The following is a 24985-nucleotide window of genomic DNA, read 5'->3' as shown; positions in this document are numbered from 1 at the left end:
AAGCTCAGTTTTAACCAAAACATTGGTGATCTGGTTAAGTCATTACTGAATTATCCACTACGTTGAATTCTCCAAACTACCCCATCCCAGCCCTTAGCTTGGCCGAAGGAAAATTAATTGGTTGCAAAGTGCATATCTAATTACAACAGCCAGCCCCGACACAGAGATGCTCAAATGTTAATTATAACATATGCATCTCAATAACCGACGGTGGCATTTAGTGCAGCATTAATCACGCCACTTGGGCCCCCCAATGCATACACAAAGCTCCTTTTTATCTGCCATTAGCACAGACTTTGCACTTTCGGCACGGAAGTTCTCATCCTTAAAGCCTTTCTGATTCTAAAACCAACGTTTCCCTGTAAGCCTGGACTTCGCCTAAGCCCCCACTTCTCCCACCGCAGAGGCCCCCACCCCGGGCTGCGCCAGTGCCGTGGGGTCACTGGGCGGCGGGTTTTGGCGTCGCTAGACTGGGCTGTCTTGGCAGCTAAGGCGACATCCCGAGCGTCCCGGGGCCACCCCGCTCTCCAGGGCCCGCCATCCTGGAAAAGAAAGGCGAACTACATTACCCAGCAGGCCTCCAGCCGCCCTCTTTCCTTTCAAGTCTTTGCACGTGGCCGGAGGGGAGGGCGGGGCCTGAACGTCACTCTTCTACATTCTCTTTCCCTGTGTCAGATCAGGGATCATTTTTTTTCCTTCCTCTACTCCCTCCCCCCTACCCGCCCCTCCCTCCCTGTTTCCCTTCCCTCCCTCCCTCCCCTCTCTGCTGGGTCTGTGCGCTGGGGCGCCCAATCCCCTCCGCAGCTGGGACGCTCCGAACTCGAGGCAGGAGTCGGCTCTCCGGAGCCTTGTCCCTCCCTTCCCCTTCCCTGCCCCCTTCCCCCACCCCCGACTCGGGCTTGGCGCGGCGGCCAGAGGAACCCCGAGGTGAGCATCTCCTCGCCCGTCCTCCTCTTATAGTCATCTCAGCTTGCTGATCGATTCGGGGACCCGGGAGGAGGGCTGCGTCACGTGCGCGTGCTTATAGATAAATCCGGGAAAACCGCCCCAAACAATCAGCCCCCTTCCCCCTCCCTGCGCCTGGGCCAGCGGGGTGTCCGCACCCATCTACCATCCCCTCCTCCCCCTCGGTGGGGAACTGCACTCCACAGTGTCGCCCCCTCCCTGGGTTTGTCCCATTCCCTGCCGGGTTCCCCGCCCCGCGGGGTGTCGTGGCCCTGGAGCTCCGGCGCCAAGGGGGGGCTCTTGGGGGGCGCACGGCTGGAGCCCGGCTCGCTTTGGAGCTGCGCGGTGTAGCCGCTGTCATGTGTCGGGTTCCGACCTGGGAGGAGAAAAAGAGCGAGCGCGATTCCTCTCCCTTTTGTTTTGAAGCCCGCATTTGCTGCATCGAGCAGTTGGTTTAGTACCAGCCAAACTTGCAGCTGTTCAGACCGCGCTCCGCCGAGGTAGGGAGCGCTTCTCGGGGTGGCGTTTGGGGGCCGGGGGCTGCGGCACTCGGGGCTGCGGGAGGGACCCCGAGAGTGTGTCTCCACGCCGCCCCTCCCTTCCCCGGTTACTGATTGTGTCTGTGGCAGCGGGCGTGTGTGAGTGTGCGCGCCCGTCCCCGCGGGCTCGGGGATGTCTGTGGATGGCTGTCGTCTAGACAGGGCGCAGCCCCCTCCCTGCGTCCCCGGTGAGCCCGCGGGCCGCGGGGGGAGCGGAGGATGGGAGCAGAGGAAGAAACCAAATCAGTGGACCCGTTGCGGTCTCCCCTTTGGTTATTCCCAACGGTTGTGGTTCTGTTGGCTTTTTTTATTATTCCTGTCGCTGCGGTGCAGTCGGGCCTGGGGAATAGATACGCCCGGCGGAGAGGGATTCACTTGACAGGCTCTGAAAAGCCACCTCTGGGTGGCGAGTGACCCGAGAGGCCGTGGGGTGGGCTCCGGCTCGGGTTCATCAGGACGACGAGCAGGTAACTGTCCCGGGCGCTGGTCATGGGGGAGGGCGGGCGGGGGGGCGATGGCTTGGGCTGCGGCGAAGGTCTGGGGCCTCAGAGGGCCGCGTGCCGGTGCCTGGATGTGGCCGGAGGGGGCGTCCGGGACACCGCGCGTCTGAGCCGAGTGTTTCTCTATTGATGGTAAAAGACAATCGGGAGGGGGGCGGTCCAAGCCCCTTATCTGGGCGGCGTTGGCTCTGTTTGGTTCCGCAGAGTTTTCAGGGTTGGGGCTGGGGGGTGTGAGCACGGCGGGCTGTGCGGCGTGTAGAGGGGAGGGCTGACTGGCTGTGCCGCGTGCGTCCCCACCCCGAGGAGTGAGGCGTCGCCTCCCCCGCCCGGCTGTTTGTGTGTACACACGGCTCCGGTGTGTGTGGGGGGCGGGGACCGCAGACCGCGGCGTAGTGGGGACAAGCGTGGGCCCCGATCCTCCGCGCGACCGGTCCCGCCAGCCCCCTCCTTGTCCAAGTCGGGGTCGTGTGTCCCCGCGCGAGCGCGCGCGCCCGAGTTACTTGGAGAGGGGACCGTGCGGCTGTGGGCCGGGGAAGACCGTAGGGTCGCGTGTGCTAGTCTTCGGTGCAGGAGTCCCAGGTCCGCTCTACGGCCGGAGTCACACAGCCCCTCCCTCCGCGTCTGCGACGTCCCCTGACCCGGCAGACTGGGATTCCACCCGGCGGCGCTGGGGGTTGGTTTGGCTGCGCCGCCCCCAGTCCACGCTGGGGTGACCCCGCACCGAGGCGTTCTATGGGTATGCGTGCCCGCGCTCGCCGCCGCTGCCTTCGCAGACCGGGGAGAGAGTCAGCGACTGCCTACCGCAGCCCCGGCTCTTCAGTCTGGGGACAGCGGGAGCCCAAGGTGGCCCGGCAGCCCCAGCTCGCCCCAGTCCGGCCCAGCCCGCCGCCCGCCCGGCGCTGTCTCTGCGGCCCGGGGATTATCTCCCAGTCCAGGGGCCCGCGCGACCAAGGAGGAAGCCGCTGGAGCCGCCGGCTCGGCCGCGGCTAGAGCCTCCATAGGGCGAAAGTGACACAGCGCGAGCGAGCGCTGCAGCTGCTGGAGCCGGGGCCGAGAGGAAGGAGCCGCCCAGAGCGCAGGGAGGGGCTGCCGGCTGTCCGTTCCCAGTTCCTCCTGCCCAGGGCCCGGTCTGGGCTGAAAACCTCAGGAATCCAGGCTCCTAACAGGCTCGGGCTGCGCGAGGAAATGGCCTGGCTTTCAAGAAAACCCAATTATACGTGAACAGAATGCACCGAACAGACGCTAGAAGATGGCCAGGACACGCTCAGGTTGTCTGGGGAAACTCCCTCTGAGTGTTTGACACAGGATTCGATTTACACACAGATCACCTCATCTGTGTCAAGTATCTGTCCTGGATAATGGATGCTTAGAGGCAGCAATTTTATAACACATTCTAGGGTACAGTGTCATCAGTGATTAACAGGTTGCTAGAATAATAATATGTTTGTATGACCTTACAGGGCAGGTTTTCTTCCCCCAGAACCTCCGCCCACCCCCCACCGCCCCCCCCCCCCAGATATCATAGCATTTATTAAGAGGGTCCTGTGAGGTAGGAGAGTATTAGCCCCGTTTTATGGGTGAACACACTGAGGCTAAAAAATGTGACTTGCATAAGGCCTCTCAGTGGGGGAAGGGCCACATTCTCCCTTTTCTCAGCTTATGGCATTTAATTAATAGTGGCCACTTTTTTTCTGAGTATGGATTCTTGACACCTCAGGAAATACTGAAGCTAAGAAATAGAGTATATTATGCTGACACGTATTCTTTCTCAAAACACTCTTTATTTGTTAACCATTCCTAATGAGAGCAGCCACTAAAGAACGGAAGTCTGCATTGCTGTTATTACCACGCATTTAATAATTTGCTGTTGGTGAATGGATAGCAGCTGTGATACATCCAGTTTCTATCAGAATCATATGTGCATATAATAAATGCATATGGTATGCCTGTTCATGTAATACTTATCTATGTTCATATGGCTGTGTTCATTGAGTCTTTACTGAATTCAAGGAGCAAAGAACTTATACATACCTGCATGGATTTCTCAGAATTCATGCATGTGAAGGTTGTCAGACAGCCTGGAGGGTTATTAAGTTTGGCCAACTAATCAATTAATTAACCATTCACTCAATATGTACTAGGCACCTACATGTTTGTGTATCTAGAAGTGCATACAAAGAAAATTTAACAAATGTTAATTAAGTCCAGCAAATGTTTATGAAGCACCAGCCTCACTTAGGCCAGATACTCTGCTGCTCTACAAAGATAATAGAGCAGAGATAGTTAAGTTGCAATGCAATAACACAGCCTACAGGAGGGAACAAATCATAAATATTTTAGAGCAGTCACCCTGGAACTTAGTCAGTTTCACATATGTTGGTTTCAAGGGGACCATAATGCCAGTTCTTATTCTAGAGCAAATGCAGAAGGAAGCGATGGGGAAAAAACACCTTAATGGCCTTGTTACCCTGAACTTCAGGCTGTTTGGAACCTCCCAGGAGGGCCCAGAGGTATGTTCGTCTGTGGAAGTTAGGCAGCTGATGGAAATTACCCTGAAGCCAACCAACAGGTTTCTGGCGACATGGAGCTAAGGAGATGTTCTCCATGGTCCCGCCCCAGCTCAGATGTGCTGTGACTCAGGGACAGGCTGTGGCTTTGGTCAAGGTCTCACTCAGGCCCTACCTGGGTGTAGGAGTTGCTGCCTTACAGGTCTGTGTAGATGTGTTAATACAAGTCTGCTTTTTATCTAATCCCAAACTCACCATCTGGTCCCAGATATTGTCCTCTAATTTCATTTCCGTTTTGGGCTCCATTGCCCTTGTTTTAAGGTTACGTTGTTTGCAGCTCAGGTCATGAAGGAGGAGGCAGGAGGTGGGTGGTTAGGATGGAGAGAGCCCAGATAGAGAACAGGAGGTACAAACATTCAGGCAAATTGCAGTTTCTGAGAATTCTCCACACGTGGTGGCATTTCTGCATAACTTACCTGATAACACAGCCCCATTTGATGTCCTTGGCATGGCAGGGGGAGGGGGCGTCTACCTCTGGGCCTCACTGCTGACTCACTGGCACCCTGAGCTCAGCTGCTTCCTTTCAGGTTTGGGTTTTCTTTTGCCCCCGCCTCCCGCTGTGTGCGGTTTAATTTAGAACCTTGCTGTAATGGTGGCCTTCTCCCTGTGTTAGCACCATGCTCTCAGCATGCCTCTGACTTTGGAATTAAGGCCAGAGCTGTGGTTCACAATGGGGTGAGAACAGACACATCCTTGAATCTCTGGCACTCAGAGCTGGGGAGGACTTTGAAGATGATCTGATCTTCACATGAAGACCTGAAGCCTAGGGAAGTGGAATGACTTGCCGAAGGTCATGGTGAGCCCTTAGTAGAGTGGGTAAAAAATCCTGGAATTTGACATTTCACCCAATCTTCTCTCTATGTACCATAATGCTTTCTGGAAAAAAGTTAGGTTCTTACTTCCCAAAGAGTGAGAACTCTTTATCTTCATCTCTCCTGTCTTCTGGTTCTGGGAAGAGCTCTGAAATTCATTTTTTCGTCTTGACTTTTCTTTCCTTCACAACTGGCCCTTCCTGCCTTATCTTCATCTTTGGCATTCATGAGCAAATGAAGGTCTGTATTTGGGAAAGATGGGGGATCTTGTTATCCTACAGTGCTCTTAAGCTTTCTGGCCCTGAGGCAGGGTCCTCAGGAACCTTTTGGGAGTGTTTGCAAAGCTGGGATGGGTGTGTACTTTTCTAGGAAGAGAATCTACAGATTTCATTTGATTCTCAACTGACTCAAGTGAGGACAAAACTACTGGTGGGGAGGAGGACAGAAAGGTTGGATAGTGGTTGGTTGACACTGGGGCTACTTTAATACCCTGCACTTCATTTGGCTTTACAGTTTGCAAAGTATTTCACACAAATTATCCCATCTGCATTTTATAATAGGTGGTTATCATTATCAGCCTATGAGGCAGTTGTTGTTATACCCATTTTACAGAGAAGGAAACTGAGCCTTCATGGTTAGTGGCATGCCCAAGTCAGGAGTAAGCAGTAGAGCAGGGATATGAACCCTGACTTCAGACTTCAGGTCCAGTGCTCAGGGCTGAGGTGGCTTGCTGTCTGACATCATTATGATGAACAGAAAGCTTTGAACTTCCCAGAGCTTCTTAATGCCTACTGTTCACTCATATTCAGCCACAGAGCCAGACCCAAATGCTCACTTACCCAAGGGGTAGGGGAGATAAAGTATGGGAGGCAGTTACCATAGCAACTATCTGTAGCGTGGAGCCAGTTTGGGATGGTTTCATGGATGAGGTGAATTTGGGAGTAGGCCTGGGTAATGGTGGAGGAGGTTTTAGGCTGGGGCAATGGCCCAAAAATGGTTAGGGGGAAACTAGGTGCTTGGGGTGGGTAGAACAGACCTAAGAGGTTTACTTGACCATCCTGCAGTCGGTGCGAGCTTCACAGTAGTTGTCGGGCTGCTTTTCTATGCCTGTCTTTGCATTAGCCCCTGGGACTACGACAGTGAACAGGTACAGCCCCCTGCCTTCAAGCAGCCCACTTTCTAGTGGGAGAGACAGATGCATAAACAGTTCCATTCAATGTGATGTGGGGAGTCTAGGTAGAGAGAAGCCCAAGCCCCTTACAGCGGCACAGAAAAGGGGCAGCCACCTGCTCCAGCCTCAGATGTCAAGGAGGGTTTCCTAAAGGAGACAGCTCAGGAGCTGAATCTTAATGGATGAAAAGGAACTGGCCAGGAGAGGAGACGGGAGAAGGGCATTCAGGGAGAAGGCATGGTGTGCACGGGGTGTGGAGGCATAAGGCTGCCTGGGTGTAGGAAGGAACCGCAAACAGGTCAAATGCAAGGGCGGAGATGCAGACAGTGCTCAGAGTGGAGGAGCTTTGTAAGCTTGGCTTCAGACCTTGGCTTTTAGCCTGCAGGTAAGGCATAGAGTAAGGACTTTAATCAGAGAGGTGTACAGCCTTGCTTGTATCGGAAGGGAACAGGACTGGAGCCGGGCAGCCATGGGGCTGGTGAGGCAGTAACAGGCTTTTCACAGCATCCAGGTCACAGGGGGTGAGACCTGGAACAAGGGCCACGCATCTAAGGATGGATCAAAGGTCATACATTAAAATTAGTTAGGGAGTAAAGTCCGCAGTGATTACTTGGACTTGGGGGATAAGGGAGTCATCTCAGTGGCTCCCAGGTTTGTGGCCTCACTGACTGGGTGGACGGCAGCTCTTAACTCAGGTGCGAACTTCTGGTTGCTGGAGCAGGGTCTGCTGGGGTTGAGGTGGGAGGGAGGATCATGGTGAGTTCAGTGCTCCAGGTATTGAATTGGAATTGCTGGTAGGATAGTGGGGTGGTGCTGCTTTACAGACTGTGCAAGGTAGAGGCCGCAGAAGTGTGGGCCCAAGCTGAGCCCTGGGAGTGGGGAAGCATCGGCCACTGAGGGTGACCGCGGTGAGGACTGCCTTAGACAATGAGAGCAGACCTCTTCCTCCCATTGTCAGAGAATCCTTTGTCATGCTGGCCGCTGTCGTCAGGGAAGCCAGGCGGGGATGCTGTGTCATGCTGGAAGCCCAGCTGGCAGAATCCGGCGACAGCCAAGAGCGTGTTTCAGCTGGAAGCATTAGAGTGAGTTAGGGGAAAGGCATTTCGCTTTTTAACATCCACAGTGAACAGGGCCCTGTCCCAGCCCCTTGGAGTGTACAGAGTGGGGAAGCCCTGGAACCTGCTTCCAGGAGCAGGTAGTTTTGTTGGGGAGAGAAGATATGAACATATGAAGCCACTAAAAAGCTGTAACAACCCCGGGGAAGAGTGGAATGCAAATTAAACAGAGTGTTGCAGATCCCTCTGTTCCTGCCATACTTCATTTTTATAGAGCTGATGTGTTTTAGGCAAACGTCCAGTCTTTGCATGTTTGAATTCTCTGAATCAACAATAGTGTCTGGCACATTGTAAGTGTGTGTTCAGTCTATGTGGATCTGCAGGGATGTGCCCAGAGTTAGTTGTCTGGGGTGGGAGGTCAGTCAGGGAAGGTTTCCATAAGCATGTCCAAAGGGGGCATCCCAAGACTGATTTAGAATACTTTCAGTACCACAGTGGAGTAAAAATCTTGAAAACCTTCCAATGACAGAGCACCTAGAAAGGCTGTGTAAGCTGTAGCTAGCGTCCTTTCAAAGAAGAGCTAAGCTCATGGAATGTAAGGGAAATCCCCAGGGATCTCAAAGGCAGTGTGGAGGGTGAGCTCTAGCTGAGGCTCCTCTAGGCCTGGGGGTTGGGAGAGGTGTTGAGGGGGTGGTTCTTGGCCTCAAAGGCCAAGGGGTTGAGTCGTGACTACATCTCCTCCAGGACTAGCGATGATACCAGGAATCAAGAGCCCTACCTAAAACAGGACCTGGTAAAAGTTTGCATGCTGGGAGAAAGGATGGACTAGACAGCAGCCCATCCGCATGGAGGATGGAAAGTGGGCGTGCTGCCTTTTGTCTTGACTTGGATGTGAGGTGGAGAAAAATCTTCCCTAGAAATGTGAGACCTCAGGCCTGTTAGAGCTTTGAATGTCCACTACACATGTGGTCCAGGAGGCCCTCAAGAGAGAAATTAGCATGTAAAGCCTTGGGGGCCAGTGTCTTCCTGACTGTGAGCTCTAGGGCATCAGGGGCCTGGGGAGAGTCTGGGGCTCTTTGCCCTTTGCTGACTTAAATCTCCACCTCGGGAGATGCTTTGTGATCAGGGCAGGGTAAGTGAGTGAGGAGACAGAAGAGAAAGGGCAGAGGTGCCCCTCGGTAGGAACCTTTTAAAAGGGCCTTGGAGACAGCTGCACAACTCGGGGAGGCATGTGCAGGATGGCAGAGAAGGACAGTTCCATCCAAGGCTTCATCTCTTAGGAAAAAACTTCAGATGAGCCCCATCTAGGAAGCCCAGAACATTCTCCCTGCTGCATACTCAGGTCAGGTTCTTACAGATGAGGCTTCTTTCCAGGGTCCCCTTAAGGGTGCCCTGTGCAGATTGCAGTTACTTCTGGTCCTCTAGACTGGGCACTACATTGTCTTCCCATGCCCAGAGTCTTTAGTTCCTATAGTTTCAAACTCAGGAGACATCTTAGAGGTCATCTGGTCAACCCTCCACCTGGTGTGGGAATACTGACTGCAGCAGCGCTTGGTTCCAATGTGCTGCTTGTGGCCAGGAGTTTATTGTCTCGGAGGCGGCGCCTTCCCTTATGTTATAGCTGGAAAGCCCTTGTACTGAGCTCTGGCCACCCTCCTGGCTGGCCATTTTCACCCATGGCCCCTGCAGCTGTTGTGAGAGATGGTTTCTAGACCTTTCACCATCCTGCTTGCTTCTGCTGGAAGGGCCTCCATTTGTCAAGCTGAGATTCTGTGAGAATCCAGCCAACTTCTGTCCTAACTTACTTCACACAGAGGCAGCTTTTGAAGATGGATATGAGGGTAGCTGGGCCGGCTGCATAGGCGCAGTCTGTGATGGGGGAGTTCTGAGAAGCTTTGGCTCAGTGCTTTTCGGATGATCATGAGAGAAGCAGCAGCACCTGCTGCAAGTTCCTTCCTCCAACGCCCAGAATACATTTCAGCTTATAAGTAAGTAACTTGGGAATCCCATGCAGGGAGCTGTGTGGAATTTATTGAGTGCACGGAGTTTATTGAGTGCCTATTAAATGCCAGGCACAATGCTGGGCGCTCTCTGTTTGCCTCGCTAAATGAAAGTAACTTCTCTGAGGGAGACAGAGAGGCAGAGGCATGGTAATGCCTAATTGTAGCTATGACAATTGAGCCCTGAAGGGATTCAGAAAGAATGTGTGTGGTTCCATCCAGAGTGGGTGGAGCTGACACATTCCCCATGCTGTTCCCTTATAGGGCCTTCCCCTGGGGTAGGCAGCATCATGATCTCACCAGTAGCTTGGAACACACAGGCCTGTCCCACACTCTTGGGGCATTTGCTGAGATACTTACACGTTTGAACCATGAGATCAAGAAAGTGACCTGCTAGAGAATTCACATCTTGGCATGTCACCAAACAGGCTGGTGTTTGCAAGCAAAGTATTTTTTACAGCATGCGGTTTATCTGTCTCCGGTATCTACCTACAGTACCCTGGGCACTCTCAGGAAGCAAAAAGTCTTTCTGTTCCTCCATCTCCTTGATGCTTGGCATCTGTGTGGGTCACATAATCAGCAGATTGGGTAATAAAGAGCATGCGTTGCCTTTGCAGCAAGGTTGCATCAGATGGCTGGACGTGCCTGGATGTGCTCTGCCACTTGCATGAAGGACCCTGTGCAGACCAGGCCAATAGTGAGGATCAGGGATTCCGAGAAAGCACCCAGTTTCTCCTCTTCTCCCTCTAAAAATGGTTTCTTCTGCCCACGTTCTATTGATTTGCCTTAATCCTTTTAGCTGTTAACCTTTGCCTCAGTTTAGTGGACACACATGGTACCTGCAGTGGGTCTGGCTCTAGGAGTGAGGTGAGATGAACTGAGGTAAGCCTGGCAGGGTCCCTGCTGCCCATCTGCTCATCTTGCTGGGGAGACAGAATAGCCTTGCGTTAGTGTAAGGTGGTAAGTATGGGGTCAGGAGAATGAAAAGGGTGCCAAGGTAGGCAGAGGTAGGATGACTGTGAATTTTTTTTTTTCCAATGGATAATCATGCTGGGACACAGATATAAACTGGAGTTGTCCTGGGTAGGTTGGGGCTTATGGACACATGGGCCAGGGAGGGCGTATGCATGTGGGTCATACCTGACACTATTATCAGACACTGTTATCAGTCATTTATACTGCAGGGTGCACATGGGGGGACAGGGGAGGTGCTCGTGCACAAGAGGAATTGGCAGCTGTTTCCTTCCTTTGCTTAGAGGACGTAGGGGAAAGCATTATCTGTGGGGACTGGACTCAGAATTCAGATGGGGCTCAGTTTACAGCCACAGGGTTCTATCTTGTATCTCACCATGATCTCAGTTTGGGGATTGGGGTGGAAGTATGGACAGATGAAAACCATCAGGCTTGTGGGATGTTATTGGCTACAGGTAAAAGAACAGTGTACTAACGATGGCTTTAAAAACAAGGTGTTTCAACTCAGCCAGAAGTCTAAAGGTAGGAGCTCTAGGGTTGGTTCATTCAGGGAGTCAGCGATCATTTCAAGGACTCCGTCTAACCTAGTCTGCCATCTTCAGCACATTGGCCTTTGTTCTTAGGCCAGTCCCCTTATGGTCATAGCATGGCTGCCACTGCTCCGGGCATGATGTTCTCACATAACTGTGTCCAAAGGCAGGCAGAAAGGTTAGATTCTCCTTGTCTGTCTTAATTTGTCAGGAAGGGAAGCCTTTCCCAGAATTCCCCTGCTGGAGATTCTATCAAGTCTCCTTGAAGAGAAACGAGTCAGTACTCATGCCTCCGCTCCAGTGGAGGAGGAGAAAGCAAGTCCCTGGTGCTTTCGCCTCATCTAGAGCAAGAGGCAAGCTCTGTTTGCAAGGAAGTGGGGAAGGGAGCAATGGTTGGCTAAGCAAAGAGGAACATTTACTTCACCAAGTTTCAAGATGTTTTTTTTTATTGGGGGGGAGTTAGTGAATTAGCTTTATTTAATTTTTTTATATCTCAATATTGTTGAGGTTTTTGTTTGTTTGTTTGTTTGTTTGTGTTAAATCTCACCCCCTAGTTCTGGCAAGCACCAACCTGGTTTCTATCACTATAGGTTTGCCATTTCTGGTAATTATTACTTCTTAAGCCACAGGTAATGCTGGTGCATAGGATCCCAGGTGTTCCATGGATGCCCTTTGTGTGGTCCCAGAACATGGGTTTTGTGGTCTGTTTTCTCAGCAGCTCCTCCACTTTCCCGACACTGGGTCCAGGTGCAGAACCCCAGTAGGCAGAATTGTCCAGAGGGAGGGAGCATATGTCACTGGTGGCCTAGGCAGCAGGACTGGAAAGGCCTGAGGGCCTGAGGCTCCAGTGGGTTGGTAGAGGATGGCAGTCACCTTTGCAGGCAGCTGTGGGATGGGGAGAGGAACTGGTGCTCAGCCGTGGCCTGCACACTCTGCAGAATGAGTTCTGTTGTCCATGCTGATTGGAAAGCCTGGCCCCAGGGAATGCAGGGCATGGGAAGATGGTGGTGGATGCCACCTTCCCCTCCCCAAAGCACTGTCCCCTCTATACACACACACATGCAAACAGCCCAGGCCACGGGGCTGACCATGCAAGCTAAGAGACAAGTCTGTCCCCTCTGGGCTCCTCTCCACTCTGCTCAGGGTGTCATTGTGTCCTTCTCCTCGTCTTCCCACAGCGTTGGTCTGTGGGTTGCTAGAGCACTTAGCACTTCCCATCACTCCCTGCCTCCTTATCATTCCTTGGATACTTGCCTATCTGTCCCCTGGGATCATGAGCACCTTGCTACTGTCCTGGGAGTCATCAGGGCATTTCCTATAAGGCTAGGATGGTGACAGCCACAGGGTCCTTGCTTCATGGAAAAAAAAAAGTATTTTTAAGGCAAGACACATATTTCTAGAAAGGGACTTGTTCGTTTGGTTATCTGTCCAAATTCCAAACCAGTTCCGTGTGGCACTGCACAGTGCCCTGGACGAGGACTTATGGATCTCTCCATGTTTTCCTCCCTAAGAAGAAGAAAAGTAATCAACTATCCTGTTCTGGGCTGATTCGTGTCCTCTCAAAATTCATATGCTGAAGTCCTAACTCCAGCACCTCAGAATGGTATTGGTGGCCGGGTCTTTAAAGAGGTAATTAAGGTAAAATAAGATCATGAGGTAGGCCCTAATCTAGTATAACTGGTGTCCTTAAAAGAAGAAGAGGACACAGATAAGACACAAATGGGGTCAACAGTGAGGACGCAACAAGAAGGCAGCCATCTGCAAGTCAAGGAGGGAGGCCTTGGAAGAAGCCAGCCCTGCTAACACCTTGATCTTGGACTTCCAGCCTCCAGAATAAATACATTTCTGCTGATGAAGCCACCCAGTCTGTGGTGGCCTGTTACGGCAGCCCTAGCAAATGAATATGGAAGGATTCTCCCCTGCAGCTTGCGGAGGGAGTGTGGCCCTGCTCACACCTTGGTTTTGGACTTCTAGCCTCCAGAATTATGAGATCATACATTTCTGTTGCTTTCAGCCACCTGATTTGTGGTCCTCTGTTATGGCAGCCATAGATACTAATACACATGCGTTGTGTTTTATGCTTGTGTTTAGGACTTCACCCCCTAAGTGTATTTCATCTTTCAGCTCTGAGTGTGGTCATTATTATCCTCTTTTGCAGATACACCTGAAAAGTTAGCATTCCTCCTGAGGTCACACAGGGAAGCCAGGCTACAAACCCAGGCCTGTGTGGACTCTGGCCTGCGAGCTGCTTCATGTGGGCAGTGGGGAGATGTCTGTAAACACAGGGATTGAACAGGTGGTCTTTCTCCTGAAACCCTGGGTGATCTAATAATAACTTTGTTTTTGTTTTTTGTTTTTTTTTGAGACGGAGTCTGACTCTGTCGCCCAGGCTGGAGTACAGTGGCGTGATCTCGGCTCACTGTAAGCTCTGCCTCCCGGGTTCACGCCATTCTCCTGCCTCAGCCTCCCGAGTAGCTGGGACTGCAGGCGCCGGCCACCACGCCCGGCTAATTTTTTTTCTGTATTTTTAGTAGAGACTGGGTTTCACCATGTCAGCCAGGATGGTCTCTATCTCCTGACCTCGTGATCCACCCGCCTAGGCCTCCCAAAGTGCTGGGATTACAGGCGTGAGCCACCGCGCCTGGCCTAACTTTCAAAGCCTAACGGTTGCTAAGTATTGTGGTGTCATAGTGAGCACTTTGCATGTGCTGTCTTCATTAGCCATTATAGCTTCTGTTTCATAGATGAGAAAATGAGGGCACTTCTTCCAACGGGGACATTTAAGCAAGAAAATCCAGTGACTTGGCCAAAGTTGCATGCCAGACTTGCCAGTGAGAAGACAAACTGAGGACTGGTTCTCTGAACTGTGCCCTCTTGGCTCTCTAGAATGAACTGTGTGGAAATTTCTGGATTCCTGTGTCTAGTCCATTTGGGCAGCTATAACAAAATACCATAGAGTGGGTAGCTTATGAACAGCAGAAACTTATTTCTTGGGCTAGGAAGTTCAAGATCAGGGTGCCAGCAGATTCAGTGTCTGGTGAAGGCTCAATTTTTCATAGATGGCACCTTCTCACTGCTTCTTTTCACGATGGAAGGGGTGAGGATGTTCTCTGGGGTGTCCTTTATGAGGGCACTAACCTCATTCATGAGGCTCTGCCCTCATGACCTAATTGCCTCCTGAAGGCCCCACCTCCTAATACCATCAAGTCAGTGGTTAGGTTTCTAACTTGTGAATTTTGGGGGGATACAAACATTCAGAGAGTAGCGGAGGTTTAGTGTTTTATCCCAGGCCGCACAGCTAAGAAGTGGCATAACCAGTTTTGCTCAAGCTTTGCCTGTCACACACAGGGATTGGCAGGTTTCCCTGTAGTCCCTGATGTTCTGAAAAGGTCACTGGTCTTAGATTGGCCACCTGTGATCTGGCTGCTCTCGGGGAAGTCACTTCACATCTGGGTGCTTTGTCCTCAGTGACCTCAGGGCTTGGATGAGATAATACTGAAGTCTCTGATCCTCTCATTCTGAGGTTCCCAGTGCCCATCATTCTATAATACAGGGATTACATATTCAGAAGGGAGAATCCCTGAGATGTTTTTGGCATTTGCCTACACCTGAGGGAACAGTCGCACATCTTCCTGATACAGCCAGTTGGAAGTGTGGTTTGGCCATTCATTCCTTCCCTATAAAATTAATTCTTTGCACAAGGTAGAAATGATCCCCACCTTGTACCAAGTTTGTTCTAGGCTTTTGAGGATGTGGACTTTGAGTGACATCCAAAAGCGTGTGGGGAAAGGGTTACTGGTGAAGTGATGTCACTGATTTCCTCCTGTAGGTGAAACAAAAACGTGGTTACCTGCGGCTTCATTCACACCACAGAGAAGCCAGCCACGGGTGTGGCAAGCCTTGGAGGCCCAAGTTGAGCCAAAGACCTCTATGTATTTCCCTCCATCCTGTTTCCCTTTGCCTTTAGGCCCAGGTGGCTGGCAGATGAGGGTGAGGAGCAGGTGATGGGGTAGTTCCCGGAATGCAAACTGTAACTAGGGCAGTCGGAACAAGGATTGTAAACCTGCAGCCGCCCAGCTCCTGGCTCATCCCACGAGGCGTTCGTGATTTTACTCACCTCATTAGAAAAGTTTACTTAATGTATCTGCCTTAGATTTTAGAACTAGAAAAGAGGTTGAGTGACTTTCTTTTTCTTTTCTTTTTTTTTTTTTGTTTGAGACGGAGTCTCACTGGAGTGCAGTGGCGCGATCTCGGCTCACTGCAAGCTCCGCCTCCCAGGTTTATGCCATTCTCCTGCCTCAGCTTCCCAAGTAGCTGGGGCTACAGGCACCCGCCACCACACCCGGCTAATTTTTTGTATTTTTTTTTTTTTTGGTAGAGACGGGGTTTCCTTGTGTTAGCCAGGACGGTCTCGATCTCCTGACCTCGTGATCCACCCGCCTCAGCCCCACAAAGTGCTGGGATTACAGGCGCGAGCCACAAAGTTCCTGGTTCTCCGCAGCCTGCTCGTGACCTCAGAGCTCCAGACTCCCAAGCTCCCTGACACCAGTATTTGGGTGGACAGGAAGAGGCCTGCAGATTGCAGTGGGTGAAGAGGCTATGCACGCCCAGCTGCTGTGGCGGGGTGGCTGTCCGCCAGTGTGACCAGCTAAGTTGTCTGCTCATTTCTTGCTGTTGTTGGTGCCACCAGGGGTCCCTACTGCTGGCATTGTTGTGAGGTGCCTAGGGAGCTGGCAGGGCTAGTGCACTTCTTCCAATGGGGACATTTAAGCAAGAGAAACCAGTGACTTGGCCAAGGTCGCATACCAGGCTTGCCAGTGAGAAGACAAACTGAGGACCAGTTCTCTGAACTGTGCCCTTTTGGCTCTCTAGAATGAACTATGTGGAAATTTCTGGGTTCCTGTGTCTCCCTCAGGAACTGGCTCCAGGCTGCCACTGTACCCAGCGGCCCTTGTCTGTCTCCTCCCAGGCTGAGGCAGGCACTGCCACTGTGTTTGCCAGTGCACTGCAGTGGAGAGGTTATGCCTTTGTAGGGTGGTGAGGATAGGGCTGAAAGCCCCTGAAGACAGGATCCAGGATGGAGGAGCATTATCGTACTCTGGTGGGCTGGGAACATGACCCCTTTCCCAAGTTCTCCTCTCTGTCAGCCTAATGCATCCGGAATTGGTGGGTTCTTGGTCTCACTGACTTCTAGAATGAAGCCATGGACCCTCGCGGTGAGTGTTACAGCTCTTAAGGTGGCGCGTCTGGAGTTTGTTCCTTCTGATGTTCAGATGTGTTTGGAGTTTCTTCCTTCTGGTGGGTTCGTGGTCTCGCTAGCTCAGGAGTGAAGCTGCAGACTTTCGTGGTGAGTGTTACAGCTCTTAAGGCGGTGCTTCCGGAGTTCTTCGTTCCTCCGGGTGGGTTCGTGGTCTCGCTGGCTTCAGGAGTGAAGCTGCGGACCTTTGCAGTGAGTGTTACAGCTCATAAAGGCAGTGTGGACCCAAAGAGTGAACAGTAGCAAGATTTATTGCAAAGAGCGAAAGAACTAAGCTTCTACAGTGTTGAAGGGGACCCGAGCGGGTTGCCACTGCTGGCTGGGCAGCCTGCTTTTATTCTCTTATCTGGCTCCATCCACATCCTGCTGATTGGTAGAGCCCAGTGGTCTGTTTTGACAGGGCGCTGATTGGTGCATTTACAATCCCTGAGCTAGACACAGAGGTTCTCCATATCCCCACTAGATTAACTAGATACAGAGTGTGGACACAAAGGTTCTCCAAGGCCCCACCAGAGTAGCTAGATAGAGTGTTCATTGGTGCATTCACAAACCCTGAGCTAGACACAGGGTGCTGACTGGTGTGTTTACAAACCTTGAGCTAGATACAGAGTGCCCATTGGTGTATTTACAATCCCTGAGCTAGACATAAAGGTTCTCCACGTCCCCACCAGACTCAGGAGCCCAGCTGGCTTCACCCAGTGGATCCCGCACCAGGGCTGCAGGTGGAGCTGCCTGCCAGTCCCGCGCCATGCGCCCGTACTCCTCAGCCCTTGGGTGGTCGATGGGACTGGGCGCAGTGGAGCAGGGGGGTGGCGCTATTCGGGGAGGCTCGGGCCGCACAGGAGCCCATGGAGGGGGTGGGAGGCTCAGGCATGGCGGGCTGCAGGTCCCGAGCCCTGCCCCACGGGAAGGCAGCTAAGGTCTGGTGAGAAATCAAGCGCAGCGCCGGTGGGCTGGCACTGCTGGGGGACCCAGTACACCCTCCGCAGCCGCTGGCCCGGGTGCTAAGCCCCTCATTGCCCCGGGGCCGGCAGCGCCGGCGGGCTGCTCCGAGTGCGGGGCCCGCCAAGCCCACGCCCACCCGGAACTCCAGCTGGCCCGCAAGCGCCGCGCGCAGCCCCGGTTCCCGCTCGCGCCTCTCCCTCCACACCTCCCTGCAAGCTGAGGGAGCCGGCTCCCGCCTTGGCCAGCGCAGAAAGGGGCTCCCACAGTGCAGCGGTGGGCTGAAGGGCTCCTCAAGGGCCGCCAAAGTGGGAGCCCGAGCAGAGGAGGTGCGGAGAGCGAGCGAGGGCTGTGAGGACTGCCAGCATGCTGTCACCTCACACTAACACCAGCATTTCGGAGAGAAAGAATCTTCCAGGTTTCCTGAGATTTGCCTGAGGTCTCTGGGGCTCTCCTTCCCACTTCAGTCTGGGAGATGGGAGAGGCTCTAAATGACTTAATCACAGATCTGAAAGCCCAGAAGGACCTGAGAACGGCTTGGCCTCCTTCAGGCATCTGCCTTATAGCCTCCCGGGAATTGGGAGCTTACAGCTTTACAGCCCAGGCCATTACTTGGCAGCCGGGGCCTAAAGACATTATCTTAGACCAAGGTATGCCTCCCGGTAGCCCTGGCTGTGATCTGAGAGCCACGCAGAATGCATATCCCATTCTCCTTCCAGGGTGACCAAGTATTCAGAGTGCCAAATCTTCTTTTGGAGGTAAGCTCTCTTAAGGTTTCTCTGGATAAGGTGTCCAAACCTCTCCTGGCTTCCTTTCTCTGTACATCTCTTTTATCAATGCTCCTCCTAAAATGGGGACACGGAATGGAATACAGTGTTCGAGGTGTGACCTGAGTGGTGCAGGAATCATGCCGCTATCACCTCCCTCCATCTGGACACTATACTTCTCTTAATGTAGCCGATGACTGTGTAATCTTTCTTCAGGGGCAGCTTCTAGATATGGGGATTCCCATTCCTTCACAGCTCCTGCCAAAATAATATGTGGCAAAGATCTGTTTCCCCAGCCTGGACTCTTCACAACCCTGATGAGTAGCCCAAGGCCACCTCATCTGAGTCCCCTTTGAGTGGCCCAGGTAGCTAAAGTCAAGGGTGTTCAGAAGCTGGCGAGATTATTGAGGCCTGACCCACTTTGCAGAGGAAGGCTGGAGCTTTCTGCCCAAAGTGACTGTGATGGGGATTGGGGTGGATGGGCTTCCAGGCCTGGAGAAGGTGGGGATGTTTCATGCAGGCTCCTACCCCTGAAAATCTGGCCACCCACTCACCACTGGGAACCAGATCCTGTGTCTTAGCACTGCCACCTCCCCCTGGGCCTGCCAGCCTCTGGCTTCATTTCTTTTTTGCTCAGGAAGCAGAGATAAGGTTTGGTGCTCACCCTTGCCCAGTTGCGTAGAGACCCCGTGACATGGACATATTGGATGACTTCCCTGGCTGAGCCATGGAGGAAACTGTGTTTCAACTGAAGACATTCTTGTGGTGTTTGCCCCCAGGGAAGTCTCTTGGTATGTGTGTGTGAGACACAGGGCTCAGTTTGGGACACTGGGGATGGGAAATAGGGGGCAAAGGAAAGGAAGACTCAACTGTGCTTTCAGGGAGCCTTCAGCCAGCAGGAGAGAGAAAGCCTGAGCATGCTGGCTGATGGGAAATGTGTATCAAAAGTTTCCTTTTGCCAGGAGGAGGCAGGCAGGACTTTCAGCTCCCCAAGTCTGGGCCATTTCTGGAAGCATGAGGGTTTGGAGCTTGTCTTTTTATTCTAAACGTTGAGCCTGCAGTTTTAACTCCTGGGCTGCCCGTTGGTCTTGTCTGTCCTGAGCTGCCTGCACATCCATCTGATCGTGAAGGGTGGGTGGTGAGTGCTCCGCATCAGCTCAGCAGCATCTCTGCCTTAGATGGATTCTCAGCTGCCCATCTGGGCACCTGATGCCAAGAGGTGGGGGCATCACTGTGGAGTGGTAGCGAAGAATTCTGGTTTTGAGGCTCACGAGCTTCCAGGCTTCCATGCCTGGCTCCGCATAAAGCTCACTACAGAATCTTAAATTCTTTGTGCCTTGGTTTCCTCACCTTGCCTTTGATAGTGCAGTTGGAAAGGCCCAATGCAAGGGGAGGTGATGGTCTGCTCAGGTACCCCACCCCAAGAATAGAGATGTCAGTGATTCACAGGTGCACAGAGAACAAGCTGGGACAGCCTCAAAGTACACACTCTGGAGTGCTCAGATCTGGCTTGTTACCCACTCAGCTGCTCACTGGCGTTGTGTTTGTTTGTTTTTTTGAGATGGAGTCTCGCCCTGTTGCCCAGGCTGGAGTGCAGTGGCGCAGTCTGGGCTCACTGCACCCTCTTGGTCCCAGGTTCAAGCAATTCTTGTGCTTCAGCCTCCTGAATAGCTGAGATTACAGGCACGTACCACCACACCTGGCTAATTTTTGTATTTTTAGTAGAGATGGGGTTTCCCCATGTTGGCCAGGCTGGTCTCGAACTCTTGACCTCAGGTGATCCACCTGCCTTGGCCTCCCAAAGTGCTGAGATTACAGGTGTGAACCACCACGCCCAGCCTGCTCACTGGCATTGTGACCTTAGGAGAGTTAATTTTCTGAAGCTCTGCTTCTCCAGCTATGAGACTGGCTACTTCATAAGGCTGCTGCTGTGAGAATGAGAACTAATATATGTTATACACTTAGCCCAGTGCCTGGCATGGAGCTGAGTCTCTGGAAGGGACGGCTGTTCTTATGATCATAGGCAAATACAGTGTGGTCAGAAGAGTACAGCAGGGACTGAAGGAGGGGCAGGGCTGTGAAAGCAGATGGGATTGCAGAGGAGGGGAGAGTGTGGCCTGGGGGTAGGGACAGGAGGATGGTGGGGAAGAGGTAGAGAACTGGAGAAACAGTATCTTGAAGGCCCCCTGCAAAACCTGTTTGGAGACCTGGAAATTCACAGGTGTCAGTCACCCTTGGGCTACAGAGGGGGCTGGGACTCAGGCTGGTCATGAACCATTTTGTGCCCCCATTGTCCCAGCCAGACCTTTGGATGAGGGATAGGCACGTGACCAGAGCCAGGCCAATCAGGGACCTTCCCTGGAGTTTTCTGAATGGAAGCTGGGAGAGAAAGGTCCTTTTCTTCTTGAGGGCATGGCATGAAAGAAGTCTGGCAGCTTTGACCACATCCACTGCCGTGGAGAGACCTGTCCTGGGGAGACAGCACAGCACTAGCAGCTGAAGAGAAGCAGAGCTGGAAACTTAAGAGAACTAATACCTCTGCTCGATTTGTCTTCCTCTGGCTTGGTGCTGAATTTGTTAGTTTCTATAGTCTCTGTATTAGTCCGTACAGGCTGCCATAATGAAATTCCACAGACTGGGTGGCTTAAACAACAGACATTTTATTTATTCACAGTTCTGGAGGCTGGAAGTCCAAGATCACAGTGCTGGTAAATTCAGTTTCTGGTGAGGGCTCTCTTCCTGCCTTGCAGACAGCTGCCCTCTTGCTGGGTTCCACACGGTCTCTCCTCTGTGTTTGTGCACATGGGAAGAGACACCTGTCTGGTGTCTGTTCTTATAAGGACACCACTTCTATCCTAATCAGACCCCACCCTTAGGACCTCACTTACCCTTTATGACCTCCTTAAAGGCCCTGTCTCCGAACACGTTTACGCTGGGGATTAGGGATTCAACATGTAAATTTTGGGAGGACATAATTCAGTCTGTAACACTTCTCTATTCAGTAGATTCCCTTTCTTTTTCTTTTTTCTTTTCTTTTCTTTTCTTCTCTTTTCTTTTCTTTTGAGATGGAGTTTCACTCTTGTTGCCCAGGCTGGAGTATATTCCCTTTCTGTGCCTTAAGGAATGGCATTCATACCACTGGTAGAACACACAATGATTTTCAGTTAGATACTATGGACTGGTACAAAACATAAGCCATGTATTCATCTATGTGTGCATTAAAGAACAACAAACACAACTAGTACATAGAACTTGTGATGTTCACAAGTGAAGGGAGTATTCAGTATTGCTCTGCAGGAGTCTGAGTTTAATAAAAAGTCAGTACAAGGTCAATAGTAATGTTACAGTTAGTACACGGGTATGACAGAAAACTCCAAGGTGGTGAATTCTGGGTAATGTTGCATGAGATAGTTTGGGTTGGGTTTGCGTCACTTGGCAGTGGTAGAGTTTTGAATAATACATGTTCAATTTCAGCCTAAGGCTACCTCTTTTCATGTAACAAATGTGGGTTCCTAAATGTTTATTTACATAAAACCTTTATACATATAATTGTAATTTCAAGTCACAAAAAGTGGTCAGCACCTAAAGACAACTGTAGTAAATATTTTTGTAAAGAATCCTTTTTTATAGTATCTGGTTTGTTTCAAATGCATCTATTTTGCAAATTTAGATTCTTAAATAGCAACTTGTTATCTACGATTTTGGTCATCAGAAACTTCTCAGTTGGCACCTGAAAAACATCAGCACAATGACAGTTGATATATTTAATTGTTCAAATGACCATCTTAGCATCAAACATGCTGCAATAAAAAGTGTTCTCTTTGACATCCATTCTCCAACCAATAATAAATACACTTATTCAAAAGTTAATTAAGGGGTGTGTTTGAGAGCTAACCCATCCTGGTAAACTCATACTGGAAAACCTGATAAGGGTTTGCAGATCTTTTTCAGAATCTGTAAGAGTTATGTTGTAGGACAGATAATCACCTGTAGCACTGGACTCAGCATTTTAGACTAGAATATCCTCTCCCGTCTTGTTGAGTGATGGTGATCATATTTTCTGAATCAAAAATCAGGATGAGTATTTGAATATTTGAAATCAGAACTTCTCCTAACTATCATCTTTTGTCTAGATGGGGACTCTGGAGTCTCATTCTCAAATTTGTTTATGTGCTCACACAGATTTTTAAAAAGTTTTTTTTTTTTTTTTTACTTAAAAAATTGGCCCGTGTTTCATCTGAATTCTTCCTGTGTCATTGATTTTTATTTTTCTCTTCTTTAAAAAGTCACATTTTGCGTTATATGAGTTAATCTGAGTGCCTAATAATGTAAATACATTACTAAAACCCATAAGAAAAATTACAACAAAAATAAAACTTCCCAGATCTGAATGCCACAAAAAAAAAAAAAAAAAAAAAAAATTGGCCCTACCTTCAGACCATCCTGAGACTTATTTCCTCGTCCTAGTTTTCCCCAAATATCTTAGCTCCTTTATTAATATGATAGAATGTTAAATGAGGTCTGCAGCCCTACCACTCCCCCCAATCCTAACAAGCAAAAGAATATTTTCTAATGTTACCTGTGGAAGCAGATAGCTTGGTGGGCTGAACAAATGATTAGAATTTAAGAGCCTAGTTATAGGTATTCTAGTTACTATAGGCTGTGTGAAAAACCACTCCACAACTTAGTGGCTTAAACAACAATAATCCTTTGTCTTGCTCATGAGTCTGTAATTTGGGCAGGGCTCAAGAGCTACAGTTTGCATCTATTCCACATGGCATCAGCTGGGCTGCAATCAGAGCTGGAAGATCCACTTCCAAGATGGCACATTCTTATGGCTGGCAAGTTGTGCTGGCTGTTGGTTCTTCTCCATGCAGGTTTCTCCACAAGGCTGCTTGGGCTTCCTCAAAGCATGGTGGCTGGGTTTGAAAAGTGAATCCCAATGTAGAGTGGAGTAATAGACATTGGAGACTATGAAAGGTGGGAAGGTGAGAGGGGGATGAAGATCGAAAAACGACCTATTGGGTACAGTGTTCACTATTCGGGCATGAGTACACTAAAAGCCCAGACTTAACCCCTATGCAATATATGCATGTAGGAAACCTGCACAGGTACCCCCTAAATAAATACAAATAAACCAAACAAAATAATTATATATTATGACCAAGTGGAGTTTATCCCAAGAATATGAAAAAACCAAACCACAAAAGTGAATGGCCCAAGAAACAGGAAAGAGAGACTGCTAATGTCTTAAGGCCTGGCCTAGAAATGCCAGTTATCTAACAGTCTCTGGAGTGTCACTTCCATATACTACTGGTCAAGCAGTCACAGAGTCCAGATTCAAGACGATGGGGACATAGACCCTACTTCTTGTTAGGAGAAATTTCAAAGAATTTGGAGGCTATTTTTTTTTTTTTTTTTTTTTTTTTTGAGACAGAGTTGCCCGGGCTGGAGTGCAGTGGTGCGATCTCGGCTCACTGCAAGCTCCGCCTCCCGGGTTCACGCTGTTCTCCTGCCTCAGCCTCCGGAGTAGCTGGGACTACATGCGCCCGCCATCACACCCAGCTATTTTTTTGTATTTTTAGTGGAGATGGGGTTTCACCGTGTTAGCCAGGATGGTCTCGATCTCCTGACCTCGTGATCTGCCCGCCTCGGCCTCCCAAAGTACTGGGATTACAGGCATGAGCCACCGCGCCCGGCTCGGAGGCTATGTTTTAACCATAACAACTGGTCTCACAAAAAGGAACATCCTTCCTTCTTTTTCTTTGAGACAGAATCTTGCTCTGATGCCCAGGCTGGAGTACAATGGTGTGACCTCAGCTCACTGCAACCTCCACCTCTTGGCCTCAAGCCATCCTCGCTCCTCAGCCTCCCGAGGAGCTGGGTCTTCAGGCTCACCACCATACCCCGCTAAATTTGTTGTTTTATTTTTTGTAGAGACAGGATTCCACCCAGGCTGGTCACAATCTCCTAGGCTCCAGTCATCCTCCCACCTCAGCCTCCCAAAGTCTAGGATTCCAGGGATGAACCACTGCCCGGCCTATCCTTCCTTATTACAGACCTTCCCTGAGGTTTAGATTCATCTTCTACTTGCAGTCTTTTGTGGAGGGGTGAAAAAGAAATGTTTGGCTGGGTGCAGTGGCTCACGCCTGTAATCCCAGCACTTTGGGAGGCTAAGGCAGGCAGATCACTTGAGGTCAGGAGTTCGAGACCAGCCTGGCCAACATGGCCAAACCCTATCTCTACTAAAAATACAAAAATTAGCTGGGCATGGTAGCACATGCTAGTAATCCCAGCTACATGGGAGGCTGAGGCAGGAAATCACTTGAATCTGGGGGGTGGAGGTCGCAGTGAGCCAAGATCGTGCCACTGCATTTCAGCTTGGGCGACAGAGTGAGACTTTGTCCCCCCAACCACTCCCCCCCCACAAAAAAAGGAGTGTTTATAAAAACTTGCTTGTATCATTTGAGCTCAGTTATAGTTAGTAAATGTTTTGCTTGAAGCTCCTTTCATATTCTAATTCTTTAAAAGTGGCTCCCCCTTGTCCTGGGTATACAGTGGAGCTTTATTTCTTCAGCCATTCCCAGAAATTGCTGAGATTGGGAAGTGCAGGCTCTTGGCTTTGCAGCAACGGAGTCTTTCGCAGCAAGACCGTCCACAGTTAAGACCCTTCTCAGAGCAACTCCACTGTGGCAAGACCCTGTGCTGGCTGCTGGGGGCTGCAGAGATGGATCAGGGGACACTCCATCCCTGTGCCCCACTTTCAGGAAGCCCAAAGGATCACTGATGGAAAGCAATGGCCTCAGTGTCGCTTTTTCTCAGGGTGTCCTTGTCCCCTGGCAGAACACAGTGGAAGCGTGTCTATATTCTGAATGAACTGTTCACTACTTCTCTTTTCCTTCCTGGGACACTTGATTTTAGAAAGTGC

The 24985-nt window shown here is 50.8% G+C and overlaps 1 protein-coding gene across 7 annotated transcripts in view; it reads left to right on the top strand.

Moving 5' to 3' along the window:
* Nucleotides 1-620: 620 nt before the first annotated feature.
* CTIF (cap binding complex dependent translation initiation factor) overlaps nucleotides 621-24985 on the top strand; it is a 333504-nt gene continuing 309139 nt past the window's right edge. For 3 of the 7 annotated variants that reach the window (XM_063639956.1, XM_063639932.1, XM_063639922.1), the window contains exon 1: nucleotides 665-927. The gene's annotated coding sequence lies outside the window, so the exon portion shown is untranslated. Of the gene's footprint in view, nucleotides 928-1371; nucleotides 1446-24985 lie in introns of all 7 variants that reach the window. The other 4 variants (XM_055232791.2, XM_055232799.2, XM_055232808.2 and 1 more) reach the window with 4 other exon arrangements.

The sequence above is a fragment of the Symphalangus syndactylus genome, chromosome 1 (genome assembly GCF_028878055.3).
Source record: "Symphalangus syndactylus isolate Jambi chromosome 1, NHGRI_mSymSyn1-v2.1_pri, whole genome shotgun sequence".
In the NCBI taxonomy this organism is placed as follows: Eukaryota; Metazoa; Chordata; class Mammalia; order Primates; family Hylobatidae; genus Symphalangus; species Symphalangus syndactylus.
Note: the sequence above shows the minus strand (reverse complement) of the source record. Positions and strands in the feature narration are given on the sequence as shown.